The sequence below is a fragment of the Penaeus japonicus genome, unplaced genomic scaffold (genome assembly GCF_977035675.1).
Source record: "Penaeus japonicus unplaced genomic scaffold, GWHDUDI00000001_assembly GWHDUDI00000032, whole genome shotgun sequence".
In the NCBI taxonomy this organism is placed as follows: Eukaryota; Metazoa; Arthropoda; class Malacostraca; order Decapoda; family Penaeidae; genus Penaeus; species Penaeus japonicus.
The window spans coordinates 25093796-25101295 of record NW_028234434.1 but is presented as its reverse complement, the minus strand read 5'-3'; positions in this window follow the sequence as shown (position 1 = coordinate 25101295).

Sequence of the window (7500 nt, the reverse complement as noted above, 5' to 3'; positions counted from 1 at the left end):
CTCCCTCTTCTCCTCACCCTCTTCTCCTCCTTTCACCCTGCCTCACAATCACCCTTTCTCCTCTCTCCCTCCCCTCCCACCCTACCTTCTTATTCTCCTTAAACTTTCGCTCTCTCTCCACCTTTCCTCTCCCCGATACGTTTTCGACCCCCTCTTTCCCCTCCCTCTCTCTTCCTCCTCCCTCCCTCTTCCTCATATTCCTCCCTTCCCCCCCTCTTTTTTTTTCTCTTCCTCCCCCCCTCCCTCCTACTTCTCCCATCCTCCCCCCTCCTTCCTATTTCTCCCATCCTCCCACCTTCCTTCCTCTTTCTCCCATCCTCCCCCCTCCTTCCTATTTCCCTCCCCCTCTTTCCTCTCTCTCCCCCCCTCCCCTCCCTCCCCTCCATCCCTCCCTCCCTCCCTGAACAAAGCTAGTCCGTGATCCACAAAAGAGGTCAGACTCCGGGCACCCTCTTCTTGCTACCGGACAGTCACGATAATTAAACATAACTCAAGGAGAACAATAGACCCTCCATCTATAGCCCTCCTTCCCTCCCTCCTCCCTCCATCCCATTTTTCTTCCTCCCTCCCTCCTTCCTTCCTTCATCTCATTTTTCTTCCTCCCTCCCTCCTCCCTCCATCTCATCTTTCTTCCTCTCTCCCTCCTCTCTCCATCCCATTTTTCTTTCTCCCTCCCTTCTCCCTCCATCTATAGCCCTCCTTCCCTCCCTCCTCCCTCCATCCCATCTTTCTTCCTCTCTCCCTCCTCTCTCCATCCCATTTTAATTCCTCCCTCTCTCCTCCCTCCATCCCATTTTTCTTCCTCTCTCCCTTCAATCTCTATCCCATTTTAATTCCTCCCTCCCTTCAACCTCTATCCCATCTTTCTTCTTCTTCTCTCCCTTCTACCTCTTCTTTTCTCCGTCTTCCCTTCTTTCTGTCTCTTTTACTCCCTTCCTCTTTTCTCTCATCTCTTGCTCCCTTCTCCATTCCTCTCTCTCTTACTCCTTCCTTCCTTCCTTCCTTCCCACACTCCTCCTTTCCTCTCCTCTCTTTCCTTTCCTCCCTCCCTCTTCTTCCTTCATCTTTCTATCCTCCTCTTCCTTTCTACTCTTCCTCCATTCCCCACCCCCCATTCCTCCTTCTTTTCTCCTCCTCCTCCATCCCCCCCCCCCTTGCTCATCTATTAATCTCATGTTCTTTATTATAGGTTGTTCCTTTCCTTTGTTTTGTTTTCGTTTTTCTTCCCGTCTTTTGTTTAGGAGGAAATTACTCTTGCTCTCTCTCTCTCTCTCTCTCTCTCTCTCTCTCTCTCTCTCTCTCTCTCTCTCTCTCTCTCTCTCTCTCTCTCTCTCTCTCTCTCTCTCTCTCTCTCTCTCTCTCTCTTTCTCTCTCTCTATATATATATATATATATATATATATATATGTGTGTGTGTGTGTGTGTGTGTGTGTGTGTGTGTGTGTGTGTGTGTGTGTGTGTGTGTGTGTGTGTGTGTGTGTGTGTGTGTGTGTGCGTGTGTGCGTGTGTGCACGACTGTGTTCGCTCTTTCTCTACTTCTCTTCCCCTCTTCTCTCTTAATTATTTTGACTTTGTCCAATATAATTACTTCCGTGTTCAGATGATTTTTTCCCCTTTCTCTTATCTCTTTTTTTTCTCTCTTCTCTCCTCTGCCACCTCACCCCCCTTCCCTTTACTCTCCCTCTGCTTCCCCTGTTTAGAGAAGTACGTTAGCCTTCTTTCTATACAATCATCTCAGTCTTCTTTCACATATATATATTTATATATATTTTTATTATTATTATTTTTTTATAATCTCTCTTTCTCTCTCTCTATCTCCATTTTTCTCTCCCTTATCCATCCCCTCTTTCTCTCTCTCGCTCTCTCTTCCTATATTTCCCTTTGTCTTCCTCTCTCTCTCTCTTTCACTCACATTTTTCCCTCTATCTCTCGGTACGAAATGATAAATACTTTCTCAATAAAATTATGCAAATTTAAAAAATAATTCCATTCTATAAGCTAATCGTATATGCATGTGTCTAAATGAAGATAGATAAATTTATAAATGAAATATAAATAAATAACATGAATAATCGATGAAGTATATAATAACAGATAATGACAAATAAGATAAATATAATGAATATAATGATAAAGTATATAAGATGATCAATAAAGATCCTAGGGACAGCTTAATGACAGCTTAATTCCATTAATTTTTTTTTTACCTCAATCATAAATCTGATAACTACAGAATCTGTCGTATTGAATACAGTCAGAGATCAATGCAAAGTAGGCTAGAAATCAATATTTTTCTTTCGTTTCGTAATAATTATGTACTGAAATATGTTACTCATCAACAAAGCACCCAAGCATAATCACATAAAAACTTTTAAACAGACTATATTCATTAAAGACTGTCTTTTCCACAAACGTACATGTACACAGTTACACACGTACATACACGTACAACCCCCCTTTCCCCCCCTTCCCCACCCCCCACAAGTAACTTTTTGTGTTAGTTAATGAGTACAAACCTTATGCATGTCGTAAACGCAAATTACTTACAAGTACACACGCAAACCATAAATATGTTTTCTTTATGTTTCTATTTTTCATGATTGGTATATATTTCTCTTTTTAATTATTATTTTTTTTTATTCTTACTCATTTGCAAATGTATGAGGGAAAATTAGTAGTATTAGTAACATTACTAATAGTATCAGCGCTTGCATGGTTACCGTCATCAATATTGTTATCATTATTATCATTATTGCTATCATTACTATCAATAATGCTATTTTCATTGTTGCTGTTATTGGTATTGATATTATTATTATCTTTATTATAACTTTTATCATCATCGTTAATGTTAATACCATTGTTATTCTTATTAATGATCTTTTATTATGAAAATAGTAAATAGATAAACAAATAAGTGAATAAGTGAAATAATGAATAAATAGATAGATAGATGAATAGACATTTACAAATGGAGGAACAAAGAGAATCTTTGATAGATGAGTGAATAAATAGATAAATGAAGAAATCAATATAGATCTAGATCTATCTATCTATCTACCTATCTCTCTCTCTCTCTCTCTCTCTCTCTCTCTCTCTCTCTCTCTCTCTCTCTCTCTATATATATATATATATATATATATATATATATGTGTGTGTGTGTGTGTGTGTGTGTGTGTATGTGTGTGTGTGTATCCGTGTATGTGTGTATATATGTGTGTGTGTGCATGAACAAATAAAACAATAGACATATAGATTAGTAATTAAGTAAATAAGTAAATAGATCAACAAAAAGATATTTAGATAAACTCGCAACAATAGAAGAAAAAAAACTTGAAAATCAGCCATTCGGCCTGCTCAACATTCAAGAAACGAAATTAAATTATCTCCTTTTCGCTCTTAAGTAATAGTAATTAATTTCGAGTCAAATGTCCTTTCAAGAAGACTGCATTAGGAACATAATGAAAAAAAATAAAAGAAAATTAAGGTAGATACGTAGAGAAACGAGAAGAGAGAAGGTTTGATAATGATGGTGATGATGATGATGATGGTGGTGATGGTGATGATGGTGGTGGTCATGATGGTGGTGATGATGGTTATGATGGTGTGGTAGTGGTGGTGATGGTGATGTGATCGTGATGATGATGATGATGATTATGGTTATAGTTATCGTGATGGGTATGATGATGATGATGATTATGATGATGGTGATAAGGAGAAGGAGGAAGAGGAGAATGGTGATGATGATGATGATAATGATGATAAAATCATTATTGTTATCATTATTATCATTAGTACCATTATCATCACACACACATACGGACACATATGACGAGATGGAGTAGATGGAGATAGGGGTGGGGGGTGGGGTGGGGGATGGGGGGTCATTCAATCTATCTCTGTCCTGTGTCCGTAACTAAACTTTATGGTTTGCTCTAAGTGCGTGCACATGTATGTAATTTGCGTTTATGACATGTACACGGCTTGTACTTATTGCCTACACCACAAGCTACCTGTACGTGTTTGTGTGTGCTTGTGTATGATTGAGAGAGAGAGAGAGAGAGAGAGAGAGAGAGAGAGAGAGAGAGAGGGAGAGGGAGAGGAGAGAGAGAGAGAGAGAGAGAGAGAGAGAGAGAGAGAGAGAGAGAGAGAGAGAGAGAGAGAGAGAGAGAGAGGAGATGGAAGAGTAGAGAATGAGGAGAGAGAGAATCGAGACGACGGAGAGAGGGTGAGAGAAGGTAGAGAGAGGACGAGAGAGGAGATGGGAGAGAGAGAGAGAGAGAGAGAGAGAGAGAGAGAGAGAGAGAGAGAGAGAGAGAGAGAGAGCACACGTTTCAATTCTTGCGTTTATATTTATGTGAGTGAGTAAGTGAATGAATGAATGAAGGAATAAGTGTGTGTGTTTGCCTTTATGTGTTTTTTTTCTGGATTTCATTTTTGACACAAGCATATAATTTGCTGTTCTTATCTTAATGATCACACAACACCTTCCATAAAAAAAATAATTAATGGAAATTAATAACAAACCAAAATATATACATTCAAAAGTCTCAGCATTCTTAGACCATAAACTCATTCAGAAAAAAAAATATATAAAACCAAAGATAATCACGTTCAGAGAAACGTTATCTAACTTATATAGCGCAGAACAATAGATCCATTTATAATATTGTGTAATTATTATTATTTTTTTTTTCTGACACATGATAACCGGCATGTTTCGAGGCGCACAGTTATAACCACTTAACATTTTCTAAAGGTCATTTGAGAGTGAAAGTTGGGCCAGAGTCCGTTAACAGGAAGATATATAAAAAAAGGTCAATGAGCATATGTGCATATTGCAATTTATGTATTGTGTAATGCAAGTTCACATGTCAGTGGGAGGGAGGGAAAAAAAATTAATGTACGACAATACACCGTTCATACATACGATAGCCTCGGAGATTTAAAAGTACGTGTTGCCACATTGCGTTTTTGTGATAAATTATATCACTTTTGTTTAATATTGGTGGATTTATAACTGTTAAATGTGAGACACATTTTGATACTGTTTTTTACTTATCTATTATCTTTTTCTACTGAGAAATAATACTTATTATGGAGATGCCGTGAATTGTGAGTAATGTTATCATTCATCTGACAGCTATTATTAGTGTTGCCCTTTTAAGGTCTGGTCTTTTATTTTCTGATACTTCATATAAAAAAGTGTTAATTGATATTTTCCATGAGTCTAAATCCTCAAGAACAATAACACTGTTCAAATTAATTCAGCCGATTGTAATCTCGCTTTTACTTATAGTTAGTGAATACATTAATCAAAAAGATTAATGATTTTGACGTTAACTTCAGGAACAACTTCATATCTTGTTTAAAAACATTAACACGCAGAACCCAATTAAGATATTAATTAAGGAATTATATAACTATATAGATACAACCAAAGTATTCAATATTGCCTAACTTAAACACATTTATGCGAATATACATACATACACACAAGCACAAAAACAGACACACACTTACATGAGTGCACACACACACACACACACATGTGGAGACAATAGCTAATTTTAAAGTTAACTATTAATGAATTTGAATTAATGAATTTTACTTTACGTTTTTGAAAACTTTCAGATAATGAAATGTATGATAACAATAATGAAAAAAATAACAATTATGAAAATAATTATAGTATTGATGATGATAATCATAATGATAATGATAACGATAATGATAATGATAATAATAATGATCATAATAATGATAATAATAGTAATGCTGATAATAGTAATTACAATAATAGTGATAACGACGGTGATAATAACAACACTAATGATAATAATAATAATAATAACAATGATAATTATAGGCCTACTTACTGCACTTAATCCAGAATTGTAAACACTCTCATAATCCATATTCAGCTTATAGGCTGATTATATCTATAAATGATTTAATGATTTTCCGATGCAAAGTGCAAGAACTTAAGTAGTTCAGGTCTAATGAGATTAGTATAAATTAGAACGACTATGAAATTAAATTCGTAAGGAATATTATCACTTTTATCAATATTTGTATTCTTATTATTACCATAATTATCATTAACATAATTATTTTCATTATTACCTCTACCATCACCATTATTATATCAACTATATAATTACTATACATCATATTATTTTGTATATAAACAGTAAACGTAAATTTAATAAAATAAATTTGCGGGAAATCTGAGATGTGATTTAATTGCAATTACAGTAAACATATAGAACTAAATAGATGCATTGAAAAGTAAATTAATAAAAAAAATAAGGTATCACACGAGAAGCCAAACTGATCATGCATAGGAATATGGATATTGAAACATGGCTGATCATGCGTCATGCACTAACGGCCGGAAGTACATGCACAACTGCACACGCGATCGCAATACACATACTCACTCACTCCCCGTCGCAAACAGAGGTACGTACATGCATCACCAATAAGCGAAGATATACAAAAAGACGCACACACACACACACACACACTCTCTCTCTCTCTCGCCTCATCTCCTCTCTCTCTCCCTCTCTCTCTCTCTCTCTATCTACGATCTTTCTTGGGGTGGTGTGGAGTGGCCTTTCTCATTCTCTCTCTCGTATCTCTCCTCTCCCTCTCTCTCCTCTCTCTTTCATACATACATAAATGTACATACTTCGTCAACCCCCACTATCCACCTCTACAACGTACACACAACAACTCCATCAACTTCACGAACACACAAACAACATACACAAACACACACACACACACACAAACAACACACACACACACACACACACAAACAACACACACAACCAAACACACACACACAAACAACACACACACACAAACAACACACACACATCCACAAACAACACAGACACAAACACACACAAACAACACACACACACACACACACACAACCAAACGCACACACACACACACACACACACACACAAACAACACACACACACACACACACAAACACACACACACAACACACACACACACACACAAACAATACGCACGACACCACACAACCACACGCAGACATACTACACACACACACACAAACAACACACACAAAACACAAACACACACACAACACACACACAACACAACACACAATACACAACACACAACACACACACAACACACACAACCAAAACTCACACACAACACCCACAACCAAATCACACACACACACACACACCGAGACACCGTATGAGTGACCGTAACCACAGGAGGAAGCCGCACCGAGACAGCGACAGCATCCTACTCTAAAACGTATCCAGATTTCTCAGCCAAACGGCATCGTCATCTAAACCGTATCAAAATTAACAGTAAGGACAGGTGGGTGACGTAACCGATCTAAGTGTTCTGTGTTCAGTAATAGTGTAATTGTTATTATTATATTTTGAATCACGGACGGAAAAGAATGATGGCGGGAAGGAGTAATGCTGGAAGGAGGAGGTAAGG